The 14426-nt window shown below is 38.1% G+C and overlaps 1 non-coding gene across 1 annotated transcript; it reads right to left on the reverse strand.

Annotated features, from left to right (window-relative positions):
• Positions 1-340: 340 nt before the first annotated feature.
• Positions 341-447, reverse strand: LOC122108335. The gene has a single exon (XR_006147543.1). It is a non-coding gene; the product is annotated as a U6 spliceosomal RNA (small nuclear RNA).
• Between the last annotated feature and the right edge of the window lie 13979 nt (positions 448-14426).

Genomic DNA, 14426 nt, shown 5'->3' on the forward strand with positions numbered 1-14426 from the left:
ACATACACACATGCACATGCACACACGCACACACACACACACACACACACACACAATGTTTTCTTGATCCATTCATCTATTGTGGGGCATCGGGGTTGGTTCCATATCTAAGCTATGGTAAATAATGTTGCAATAAACATAGTTGTGCTGGTAGTTTTAGAATGGCCTTGTTAGTGATCATTTGGGTGAATGCACAAAAGTGGGATTGCTGGGTCATAGAGGAGCTCTATGTGTAACCCTTTGAGGAACATACATACTGCTTTCCAAGTGCGTGAACAAGTTTACACTCCCACCAAGAATATAGTAGGGTTCCCTTCTGGTCACATGCCCTCCAGCATCTGTTGTTGTGGAACGCTTCATGAATTTGGGTGTCATCCTTGCGCAGGGGCCATGCTAATCTTCTCTTTATTGTTCCAATTTTAGTGTATGTGCTGCCGAATTAAGCACAGAACATTTTTTATATATAAAGTGGAATTGATTTTTTTAAACTAGATAATTCAACAAAAAGCAAGTTCAAAAGAATTGTGAAATTTTAGAGCCAGGTATTTGTTACATAAGCACACATTTAAGAATAAAGTCAAGATTGATATGACAAAAACAAAATGAGTCCAGATGTTTGTTGTTCAAGAGATGTGTAGGAGGAGGAATTCAATTATTCTATACAGGGCACCTCTCATAATGAACACTGCAGCAAGTGTTAAGGTGTGTTAAAAGTTTTAATGTTTTAAATATGTTTATTTTTGGGAACCTGCTTATATATGCCAAAATAAAGACTATCAGGTCATAAAACTTTTCCATAAAGTATTTAAGATTTATGGTAGCTGACATATATTACTAAGTATGTACATTTCAGAGTTTATAGAAAATTTATTAATGAGAAGATGCAAAGTCTTTCTGTAAAGAAACAGAGCAAAGAGATAAGACTTTAACTACACAATTTCTGTTGAAAATTTAGGGCTTCTTTTCTTTATATGTTAGCAAGGAACAAATGATTATATAAGCCATGTATCAGTGATGAGTGAGACATAAAAAGATATCTTACAGTGTAACTTTAAAGGGTACTCATAGCTTATAAAATTCTTGTTGAACATCATAATCTTAGCCAGTTTTAAATGTACAGGAATATGAGCAAATTGTAAAATCTAATATGTAGTATACTTCAAATATTGGAAATACTGGTATTTGGTTTTTATTTTATTAATCATTAATATTTAATTATTGGTTTTCTTTATTTTTTGCATTGTTTTCCTTTTTGCAATATAATACAACTTTTTTAAGTCGTCATTACGAGGTATTTTGAAAATGTTACTGGGATGACCATTTTTTATAGGTGCATGTGAATTCACAGCGATCAAAATTAAGAACAAAATATTGATTAAAAATTTTCTCAAGTAGAATCTGAATCAGGAGTGTTGATAAATGTCCACACATAACATCTTAGCCTTAAGCTGAAGCAGTGGTTTTACAGAGTTGAGGCCACAAAAGTGAGAGACTGTGTTTTGTTTAGTTTTTTGGTTTGGTTTTTGTTGGTTGTGGGGCTTGAACTCTGGGTCCTGGGCGCCGCCCCTCAGCTCAAGTTGAGTGCTACCACTTGAGCCACAGCATCACATCTGTCTTTTTCTGCTTATATGGTGCTGAGGAATCAAACCAAGGGCCTCATGCATGCAAGGCAAGCACTCTAACAATGAGCCACCTTCCAAGAACCGGAGAGACTGTTCTTTTAAAAATCATCTGAACAACATTTACTTTCTGCTTTGTGTTATATAATGAAATACATGAATATCTTTTTATGTTTTTGTGAATTGTCATACTTCTAAATTTATACTAACTTCAGCCACTTCATCCTTTTCAAAGTCATGAAATATCCCTGAGAGTTTGCTTCTGTGAAGACTGTTTTTGCATTTATAATTTCTTCTGAGTAATCTTTAATTTTTATCAAAATTACTTTATATTTTTATATTGATGAGTTATCAGACATCAAATACCTTCAAATGTACATGGAGAGTCTAAAGATAGAAGTATGAAGGTTCTCATACAGCTCTTGTTTATCTGTTATGCACTTCCAGTATTATGATATTTCTCTCTCTCTTTCTCTCTCTCTCATTTTCTCTCTTTCTCTTTCATGCTCCATGTCTGCTATTTAGAATTTCTGCTGGTCTACTATTATCCTTCAGGATCCACTGGTTTTGTGGGAACATGATAGGGACCATCAGTTATCCTTGCATTCTTTAAAAGTTATAAGAGTAACGTGATATTATTCTTTGCCATTCTAAATGGCAAAACAACAGATCTAGGAATTCCTTTTCACTTTTATTTCTATTATAATTTTATCTCATAGGCATCCATTTGTGACCTAAAAGTTCTTTTTCTTTTACAAAGAATGTTTTTCTTTTATTATCAGTCAGTAACCAAAACAAAGCTATCCTAGGGAAAGTAGGCTGAAGTTGTTCACAGGGATGAAAAACAAGGTAATGGGGGGAAGTGAGCACAGATCCTCAGAGCAGTTTATCATGTACACTTTGTGAGAATGGCAATGTGCTGGGAACTCTAGATTAAATCACTGAACAGCTGATATATACACATATATTTACATATTTATATTTATTTATATTTGCATATATGTGTGTATATGCCCTTATATATGTACACATGTATGTTACTATACACACAAATATACACATACATATACACATGTATACATGCACACATGGAGAAAGACACATAGATACAGCCAACACAAGTTTCACTAATTGTTGAATATGCCTTAGATGGAATGCTTGGAACCGAATATGTTGAAGATGTCTTTGTCTCTAAGAGTTTTTTTTCCACTCATCTTATCTCCTAAAATTGGTAGTTTTTGCCAGAATCGACTTGCAACATGCCGTACAAGTGATAACAAATCACTCAGAAATCTCAGTAAGTAAAGGTCTTATGGTGTCTCCTTGCTCCCCACGGAATTCTTGCTCTTGTAGACAGTCTCAAAAACCAAAGCAGAAGAATATCCTGGTAAAAAATAAGGTTATAAGGCTTTAAATGGCAGCCTTCCTTGAGCTTTTTTACAAAAGCTACCATCAATTCCTTGAGAGCTTGTTTGGAGGTTCTAGCAGGGGAGCTCAGCTACCCGTATATCCTTGACCTAAGACCGGTCCTCCTCTATTGGGGATGGTCGTCCTCCTCGACAGAGTGCACAGTTTCGGGAGGGACACACATGTAGCGGTGAGGGAGGAAGGGGACACCCACCTAGCCAGCCAGATCAGCCGAATCAACCCTGGGGATCAATGGGGTGACAGATGTCACAGCAGATCGCCCTCACATCCAACTACCATCAATTCCTAAGCAGATGAATGAGGCCTCAGAAGACTGGACCTCAGGTCAACACTTAACCAACCCATGTGAAAAGTCTAAAGTTAGAAATGCTGACTGAGGTCTTCCATTTCCTGGCCAAGAAATTTAAAAAAAAAGAAAGTTTTTTAATGTATTAAAAATTGAAAATAATTTGTAACCTGTCAATAAATGTGTACAATACAATTATACCAACTGACAAAAGATGATGTGCATTTCACTTATGTGCTTTTGGACTTGGTGAGTGACTATAGGTGTGTCTACACAAGTAGAAAAAGCATAAATCAAGCCAGCATTTCTTCATTTAAGATACAAGGAAAGGATACAGGTTGACCCACTGTAGCAATGGGATGTACAAGACAATATCAGAGGGGGGTAAAGTGGGGAGTTGAGGAGGTGTGCAGGGAAGGGATGGTAGGGGAAAATCAAAGGAGGGGGTAACAATGCTCAATAAAAAACGTACTCATTACCTTACTTATGTAACTGTAACCCCTCTGTATATGATATTTACAAAAATAATATATTTAAAAATACGAGGAAAATTTCTTCTATACTTATATGAAGTATTTGTCACCCAATATCAGTAAGGTACTGGTTTTACGACCACAGGCATATTAAAATTTTGGATGCTCAAATTCTCTACATAAACACAGTATATTATTTACATTAGAATCTGCCCACAACCTAGTGCAGTATGATTGCTATGAAAAATTTTACTACATTTTATATTTGTAGTAGAAAAGTATATGCACTATCAACGGATACAAATTTTTCAGATAATTTTTGTCTGCATATTGTGGATGGAATTGGAAGAGCAATTATGAAAAACCCAAATTTCATCACCATGAGCTGTCTGTAAAATGTAACAAGGATCTAATACAGCATCATTGAATGGTGTGGATCTTCAAGAAGAAGTACTTGAGTTGAGACATTATCAGAAAGTGTAAGCATGCAAGGACTTTTTAGAAATGCAGCTGTTAGATTTCTCATAGAGAGCTTTCATAACACTTTGTGAAACACAAGTCAGAACCTCACTGAAGTGTAGAGAGATTTCCCTCACCTTTCTGTCAAGCTCAGTCATTATCAATCAATTTATAGCTAATCTTGAATAATCCTCTAATAAGAAAATGTTTATGGAATGTTATATGCAGAAAAGCTGGTAAGGATAACTTTTTCCAATTAGGACAGAAGGATTGACCTGCCCTCCCCACCACGCTATTGTCCCAGGCCCATACAGACTCCAGGCAAAATCCCAGGTACGTGCGACCTCCTTGGAAGTGCAGGGAAATCCACGTAAGCCCATTGTGGGCCAAACTGAAAGTTCCCCACCTTCCTTGACTTAGGGGCTTTTCATTAACTTCTACCTCCTTGTTCAGACCTCCTATAAAAACCCAGATCCTATCCCAGCTCCCTCATACAACCTCCCAATGCACTGGAAGGATGGTGCCCATCATTGTGCCTCAATAAACAGTCCTCACCTGTTGATGATATAGTTCAGCCTATTCCTTTTCCATTCTCCTCCATTTTCCTAACATATGGTTCTGACACCCGGGAGGACTGTGTGCCCTCTGCCCAGGGGCCACACCCCTCCTTGCCACCCCTCATGGAGGCTTTCAGCTACCTTCCTCCTCCTTCCAAGGCCTTTCTCCACTGGGAGGACAGAGCCCTCAGAGCTTACTTTGGGCTAAACAGCCACATGAAAGACCTCTTGATCTTTGCCTTTGTAAACAGTGCAAGCAGTGGACAGCAACCGTGCTGTGGCTTGAGGTATTATTGGCCCCCTGCATAAACCCAGAAAAGGTCTCTCCCCCTATTCTTTCTCTTTTACTCTGTTCCTGGACTCTTAACTCCAGGTTGGAGGGTCTTTGCCTTTTGGTCAACTTCACTCACCATGTAAAAGCCTCAGTACAAGATTAGCAGCCCAGTCTGTGGTGGAGGTGCAACGAAACGGACCCCAGGAATCCAGGATTCCCTTCCTTCCTTCCTTCCTTCCTTCCTGTCTGTGGGAATCCAGGAGACTCCAGGAGTGTCTCTTTTCCTGACTCCATGACCCACTGTAATTAGGACCTTTGGGGATGCTCTATCCTAATTACTTGGATATGGCCATCTGCCTTCCCAAATCACCAGGGATGCCTGGAACAACGGGACAGACTCAGTAGTCCTACCAAATTTTCCAAATTGTCTCCCAGAGACACCCCATTGGTATGACTGTGGTCTAATCTTAAGAAACTGGGCTGACTGATTTACAGTAAAAAAATAATCTGACGTGTTTTTCTTCCAAAATCTGTTTTCATTATCATGGCCAGCACTGGCCTAAATTCAGAACCTTAGGTTTTCCTCTTAGTGATTTAAACAATTCTCCAACAAAACGGTGGGGAGTCCCAGGTCCCCTATACATAAGCCCTCTTCTACCTCTGCTCCAGAAAACCCCCACTCTGCTTATTCTGTTCTGTTCACCAAGTCCTTCTCTGACCTCCACTCCAGAGTTCCCCCTACCCGCTCTCCAGCCTTGCTCACCAAGCCCTTCTCTGCCATGATTTTCCTAACTATCTCCTCTAAAATGTAACTCCTCATCTTGTAGCAGCTCAATCTGTCTCTCACCCCTTTTCTCTCCCCCTCTCCCTTTCTCTCTCACTCTCTCTTTTCTTTGATAACCTCTGACACCAAAGATCCTTTTCTCTTTCCTTGCCCTTCTAACTGCACTCTTGCTATTTGCAGTTGGTCCAGCTTATCTAGGCTAAGACTGTGTGCCTGTGTCAAGCAAACCCCTTCTGCTCACCCCTGTCCCTGTGCTTTCCTGTCTGCCTACCTGTGTAGCTGACACAAGGTGAGAATGGGCATAGGCCTCCAAAGATAAAACAGCAAGGGCTGGGAAGGTGGCTCAGTGGTACAGTGCTTCCCTTGCATGCCTGAGGCCCTGAGTTCAACTCCTCAGCACCAAATAAGCAAAAAGAAAAAAGCCGGAAGTGGCACTGTGGCTCAAGTGGTAGAGCACTAGCCATGAGCTGAAGAGCTGAGGGACAATTCCCAACCCCAGAGTTCAGGCTCCACGACCAGACCAAAAAAAAAAAAAAAGATAAAACAACAAGCTAACAGCCCTGTTAAAAATCCCTCTACACAAACCCCTCCATACTTTTACACTTCTCAATCCTGTTCTATGGCTAATACACCTTCTTCCCTTCCATACCCTAAATAAATAGGCCTCTGCTCTGGAACTTTCGTTAACCTGTCACTGAAAGTGTATGGTTGTCAAAAACACTGACGACAGCCTCTCTCTTTTACGGCTCTCTCCTTTTATCACACTGAAATCCCATAAAAGAAACAAACCAGTCCTTTTTCTTTTTGGACTTAGACAATAATCCAATCCTTTTCTCTTTCCTGAGTCCACTCACATCAAAATCTTTATTCTTAATTTCTTCTCTAGGAGACTGCAGAAGAGAAATCCCTCCCTCTCACATCTTCCAATAACTCTATCCACTCACTCAAACACTCACTTTTCAGCACCTTCATTATGCCACATCATCCCTTTAAATGTCTTCATGTTAAAAGTGTTATTTCTTCTCCTTATGGTGGCTGTTCAGCCACCCTCTCCCCCAATTCTCTCTACATGCCCTGGAAGTTGACAGCTAGAAAGAGACAAAGACAACATAATGGATTTTTCTACAACCTCCACTCTTCCACCAACCTTACTCCACTCTCCTCTTCACTCTTCTAGGGGTTAAAATATTTAAATCATATAATATGCCTCATCACCAAAATCGATTTAAAGATTTTCTGCTCTTGTTATTAATGTTTGTTTAAGGGTGGAAATTCTGTTTGTCAAAATTTGCCTTGCATATTGTTTGGTATTGCCTACTTTTCTGACATTGACACGTGTTTTTATCATATTGGGCAAAACAATATCACTTTGCCACTGGAATTCAAAAAAAAACCCATATGGTTGGTTTTCATTTTTTTAAAAACTTAAGTGCACCTTAAAACTTTGGTTTAAGTATAAGTGTGTGAACATGTTCAGCATAATCTTATTATAATACATAAAACCTGTGTAAAACGTTATCTTCTTCTATTTCTTGATACAGATATTTCCTATCAAATGTGCTGTTTGTTAAAAGAAAACATTTTTATCAAGGGTAGTAGTAAAAGGAATGAGACCCAGCTCATCTACTAACCAGCTGTGATGAAAAACACCAGTAAGGAGGTAAGAATTGTCTTAAAATGTTTGTTCCACATAACTGTTTCTGTCCTCAGAAAGTTCGAGTATGTAGGAGATGGTATGAGTATGCCTTAAAAGACAGCTTATGAGTAAAGTTTGTATGTAATTATTGACTGTGATTTAACATTAAAACTAGCATGTTATTCTCTATATCCATCTAAAGTCAAGTGTCTTTAGCCAGTCTGTGTATAATGTTGTAAGTAATTAATCATTCATCCGAGGGATGCAGTCTAGCCAAGATCCTGCCTGAAGCATGCTAACACCTCCATGGTATACTGGACTCCTGCCTGACTGGATCACACACAGCTGATTCTTGGTAAAAGACTCCTTTAGATTTACAAAAACTAGACTCTTGTGGGACACTCTCTATAAACCTTACCCAGCCTGACCTGAAAAAGCCAGCTATGTTGTTATGCTATTAATACATGTATAGGCCAGGAGAGCCTCTTACACACTTTGGTTATAAGGTATCCCAGGCAGCCAAGATATACTCAAACCCTCATCCTAGCTATTGAGTTGTGTCATTGCAGAGTTCTGGCAAGTATTTCTTGATCAATTTTTGACAGGGTGCACATAAGCTCTACTTGTTCCCACTGATCTCCTTGTTACTTTGATTGGAAATTATAAAGTGTTTTTGTGGCAAAGATTGCAGTTCAAAGCCAGCCCAGGCAAAAAATCCCTGAGACTCTATTCCTATACAAACAGCAATAAGCCAGGCTGGAAGCTGGCTCAAAAATTAACCATCCAAATGCTAAATGTGGCCCTGTGACTCAAAGTGGTAGGATGCTAGCCTTGAGCAGAAGTGCTCAGGGAAAGTGCTCAGGCCTTGAGTTCAAAGCCCATATCCTAGCCACAAGCAGCTAGATTCCAGGACAAGGCAGAAAAGTATAGAGGAGATGATGTCACATCAGCCACTTTGTGCCTGTTCTTTCAAAATTAACCAGAGCCAGGAGGTCAATAGAAACAAGTTGAGAAGCTTGTCCATCTAATGTCCATATCTGTCTAACTTCTAACTGGACAAGAATTTACATTCTTGCCTTTGTTACCAGCTATTTATAGGAAATGATCAAAGTCTCTCACCAGGCCCTTTACCTTAACTACTCCAATCCAGCCCTAGTTTCTGACTGGCTATGGGCTCATGATCCAAATGGAACTTTTCTGGTTTGTGCCCTGGGTGTGTTTTCCTATGTAACTCATATCAACCAGTCAGCCTTTTGCTTGATCTCAGCATTTTCAAGTTTCTCTCTAACAGGATAATAGCCCTGACTCAAGACCTGGGACCACGTCAAGGCCATCCTATTACTGCAGGCAACCAGAGGCTTTGCTTACACTGCCTTGGACCGAGCACAGACATGGACCTGAAGACCCCAGCCCCAGTGACTCCTCGACACCCCCATGCCAGCTGAAGGCAGCCAGAAAAGACCCCTTTTTATACTCCACCTTTTATACTCCAGGTTTCAAAATGATTGGAATCTGCTTTGTTCTCATAACTCCATGTTAATCCTCTATCAGCCCAGTTCTTTATATGTATTCAAAGATCCTATATGAAGAACTTGCCTCTCCCCTCTTGGCCCTATCCTTTTATGTATCTGAAGATGGAATATGAAGGATTGACCCCCACCCTACTATCCTAGGCCCATATAGACTGCAGGCAAAACCCAGGTATATGTGAACTCCTTTGAAGTGCAGGCAGGGCAATCCACCTAACCCAGCTGTAAACATCCCATTGTGGGCCCACACCTTCCTTGAGCTAGGGGCTTTCCATTAACCTCTACCTCCTTGCTCAGACTTCCTATAAAAACCCAGATCCTGTCCCAGCTCCCTCACACAACCTCCAAACCTGCTGGAAGGGCTGTGCCCCTCGCTGTTCATCAATAAACAGTCCTCACCTGTTGATGATGGAGTTCGGCCTATTTCTTTTCCATTCTCCCTCATTTTCCTAACAAAGGCAGTTTGTTTTCTATGATCAAGAAGAGAGAATATTAGATAAGCATCCATTTACAGCCTTCTGAATAATTCTGATTCTGCCCACGTCAGTTATCTATCCATACCTATGTCCGAGTGAGAGGATTTTAGAAGAATTTAGTGTTTTAAAAATTAAAATTAAATGTAGAATGAAATTGGTTCCAATGCATCACATTAAGATATTTAGAAACAACTGAGAAACCTAAAGGTCTTTAAGATTTTTTTTATTGGAAGTGAAGGGGTTATGGAATTTGGTTCTCTATATTTTAAGCAATTTGCAAAAAGAATTGGCAAAATAAAATTTACATTTGCAGCAGACTTGACACATAAATTTTTGTATATTGAAAGAAACACAAGCCATAACAATATGTCAATGCTATCCTCTTATTTATTTCTAAACGTTTATGATTCTTGTCTCTTACTATTAAAACTTCAAATTTGTTTTAATCTTTATCAAGTTGTGCAAAGGGGTTTCGCTTCATCATGTCAGTGTTTAATAGAGTATATGAGCATTTCAATGTACAATACATCTGGAACATTGAAATCTTTCCACTTTTCTTCCTTCCCTTACCCCAACACCACCTATCCCTTCAAGTATCCTACTTATATTCTCACACATGTACATTGAGTGATATGACTGTATTAGTCCACCATTTCCATTAGGGCAGAAGTGCCCTACTCCCTTTAAGCCCAGATCTCCCTTTTAAGACTTGTTTCAACTTCATGGTATTTTGTTAAATTTCTCTGCCTTTGGCATTTGGCTTTGGGCTAACCACGTTCTCTCTTCCATGTTTAACCTACATAAATGAGGCTATTTCTCCACATTTCTAATCTCTGAATGGCTGAGATAGGTGTCCTTTACTATGCACCTGTCTTTTTTATCATAATTTGTGATATTAACTCAAAACTGCTTTGCCTGTTGTCAGCAATTGGGCTGTTATAAGAGAATACTTCAAAGTAAGTGGCTTAAAAACAACAGAATTTTATTACCCATATGCTAGAAGCTTAAGCATTGATTATAAAAATGCTTGTTCAAAGCAATTCCTTGTCTTTTGGGGGTCCACTTTTTGGTTCATCACAATCTATTTGCTGGACATTCATATGGCAGAGTAGTTATATTGAGCTTCTATTATCAGGATCATTATTGTAATGCCATCTCTGAAAGGTTGATTCTAATGTCACCAGACGGGAGAATAGAATTTCCACATGTGCATACGAAAGGAGTTACAACGTCCAATACACTTTGCAATTTTTTCTTTAATTCAGTGTAGTGTATCCTTTGGATATTATTTCATAGAAATAATAACTTAAGGAAAAGTTTATATCATGTGACTTATGTGAATGATTCTTCTTGCAATGGGAATAATTATAGTGATGGCAAAGTGAAGTATGATTGTTCAGTGGCTCTTGAATCACATCATAGGTAATCATGTAAACGTGGTACAGCCTATCTACGGCCCTTCTGATGTATTTGAACAATCTCTGATGAGTTAATCGCTTTCAGAAATATTCAATTGAGCCAACAAATACAGATCTCCTTTGATTTAAATCATGGCTTGCTTGTAGGACTCAAACAGACACCAAAATCAGAGGATGCTAAATTCTCTGATAAAATATATAATAAAATTTTTATAATTAATATAGCATGAAGACTGTAATATTAATAGCACTATAAATACTTGTATTCATATTATATAATATATTGACATCCTTTGGTTTAATCAGTTTTTAGAATATTTATAACTAAGTATAAATGGTATGCAAATAGTTATTTGATGATGTATAGAAAATGAGAAAAAGATTTGCATACATATTACTACAGATGCAAACATATTCACCTGGTTATATATGATCCTTCATTTGTTGGTTTCATTCATGCATAGAGAACATGCAAAGAAGTGAAAATTGCAAACTTGAACTTACTAAAGGATTAATTACATGAAGTTTATGTTGGGCTAAATAGATTTTGTAAATTAAATTGTTTGTCCCTTCCTTTCTCCCACCCTTCCTTCCTTTGTTCCTTCATTCCCTCCTTCCTTCCTTCCTTCCTATTTCCATCCTTCCTTTCTTCTGTCCTTCCTCCTTCCTTCCCTACATCCCTACCTCTCTCTCTTTCTCTCCTTCCTTCTTCTTTCCTTTCTTGCCTTTTTCTTCTTTCTTTCTTTTTTCCTTTCTTTCTTTCTATTATTCTTCCAATCTTCTTGTCTTTCTTTTACTCAGAATATTTTTTATGTTTATAGAAAAATACGAACTGCTGTACTCTAAGGTGTTATGAGTAATTATAAATATTAACTAGATTGATATTAATTTTAATGACCTATATTATATCTTAAGACATATTGTACTAAAAACAACTTCACAAATGTTGCAAGATATGTAACAAATATTACTGTTCCTGATATTGTTTATTTCTTCAAACTAAAATAAGCACTTAGACATATATTGTGTGTGTGTTTGTGTGTTGTACCTGTGATTTTAACTCAAGACCTGTCCCCTAGTTGTTTTTATTTCCCTCAAGGATATTGCTCTATCATTTGAGCCACAATTCTATTTCTGGCTTTGTGCATGTGTGTGTGTGTGTGTGTGTGTGTGTGTGTGCAGGTGTGGGTGGGTGTTGTGATGTGTGTGTGATTAATTGAGATGTGTCTCACAAACTTTCTTGCCAAGGCTGGCTTTGAACTCCAGCCTCCTGAGTAGCCAGGATTACAAGCTTAGACACCCATATGTATCACAGACTTCATATATCCAAGAATACAATAAATTTCATATTATTTGAAAGCTAGAGGATCAATTTAACAAATAACATAGATATTTATTTAGTTATTAAACCTGAACCTGTACTGTGAAAAAGTTTTCAATTTTTTGAAAAAATATGCACTCAAAGATTTAAATGACAGAATCTTTGGACAAATTGAAATACTCTATTATTCAATAGTAAAAAAGGGATCATTAATCAAATTTCTCATGTAAGCTAAAGGCAATAGGCTCTATCAGGCTGAATGAAGCAATTTTTCATTAAATTAAATATTATCTAATGTGGTCACATGATTTTCTCTTTTTTTAACCTAAAAGTTTTTGACACAAAAATGTAGCTTCATACATTTTTTGATTATTTAAAAATCTTAGTTACTGGTCATATATTTCTGATATTTGATTACCTAGTCATTTTACAAAAACAGTGAATTTCATTTATTTTATGTCAACAGTTATTTTTACAAATTGAATCAATCTCAGTATAAGATAACTAAAGCAAGATATTCCATCACTTATCCAATTATTCCTATAGACTTGAAGATAAGTTATTTTTGAATGGTAAGAAATTCATATTATACCTACACTCTATAGAATAAATAAGATAAATGATTATTTTTCCTTCAACTTGAAGGAAAGAACCTCATTATAAATAATAAATACTTGAATGGAAATGCTATAAAATTATGAAAAATTCATGTCATTATGAGTTAGATAAAATAGTCATTTTTGAAGATCACAACATGAAACCTCTTGAAGCTTCTGCATCTGCTAAATAAAATGTATTTGCATTCAAATTATTTCATTCATCTCTCCAGCAATGGTATAACCAAATCACTGCTATGCCAAATAGCATCTCTGATATTTCGGAACAGAAGTTATCACAATTGTATAGAAAGATCTACCCACTAAACTAGAAATTAAATCTGAAATCATAAAGGATTGTGATTAATAATTAGCTTTCACTACGTTGCCATAAAGAGGTGAACCCTTTCAAGTGGGCATAGTTGAAGAGATTAGGTCACTGAGAACTTGAAATCAAAGAGGATGTTAAGATCAAAGTCCTTTCTTCCTCTTCCTTCTTTTACTTCTCTTTCTCCTTTTCCTTCTCCCTCTCCCTCTTCCTCTCATCCTTTTTCTCCCTTTCCCACTCCCATTCCTCCTCTTCTTTACTTCCTGGCTTCCATGAATACAAAAAGGCCATCACATGTTCCTGAGCAATGAGGATAAGAAATGTAAATTGAAATGTATAAAATCAGAAGCCAAGATAAAACTTTCCTCCTTTTAATTAATTTTATGAAGTATTTTGTCATATTAATAGGAGTCTGACACAGCATGCTCTCATTATTATAAGGGATAATAAATCGACCGAAATTGTCCTAATGAAATGAATGAATTAATATTATATTTGGAGAACCCTACATGAAAATATCAGATACACTTCAATAAGAGGCAAAAAATATGTTCAGATGAATATGGCGGAGGAGAAGCTGGAGGCTAAACAATCTCTGGCATACAAAGCAGTTTTAGTGATCAAGTGAACAGTCCTAGGCTAGAGAACCACACCAAATGTTCCATCAGAGTACTGAGAGTTTGGCCAGAGAGGGAAAATCAAGGCAAGGAGACAAATCTGAGCACTTGCTGGTAGGTGCAACTGTGGTGGCTGCGGCAGCAGCAGCGGTGGCCATAGCCTCCATACCTATAGCACAGAGAGTCTTGAGAAAAGATGCCAGATGTGGCAGGCAAGCAGATTTTACTCAACACCAGTAAGAACTGAGGAGGAGCAGATAACTTCATCCGGCAGATCGCAGGCCAGACACAGCCCAGGACCAAAGACTCCGGAGTGGGTAGAAGCCTGACATCCTCACTCTAAGGGAGCAGAGGAGGGAAGGCCACCCCTCCCTGCCACCGCCATCAGAGATCTCCATCTTTGATATTAAAAAATGACCATTTGAACAGCTATCTCCAACTCAGGCCTTGGAAGAAAACAAGAGTCATTTAGGAGGTCACAGGAACCTGACTTGAACTGCCTGGCTCAGTTCCCCCCAAAGGAAAGTCAACCTGCCCAGGCAAGGAAGCCTCACCATTGGAGGAGTGACTTTCTTCTCTGGGTAAACTGAGCCAGAGGCTGCCCCTCCATACAGCAGCATAGACA

Source organism: Dipodomys spectabilis, unplaced genomic scaffold (genome assembly GCF_019054845.1).
Source record: "Dipodomys spectabilis isolate Male_0828 unplaced genomic scaffold, ASM1905484v1 ptg000057l, whole genome shotgun sequence".
NCBI lineage: Eukaryota > Metazoa > Chordata > Mammalia > Rodentia > Heteromyidae > Dipodomys > Dipodomys spectabilis.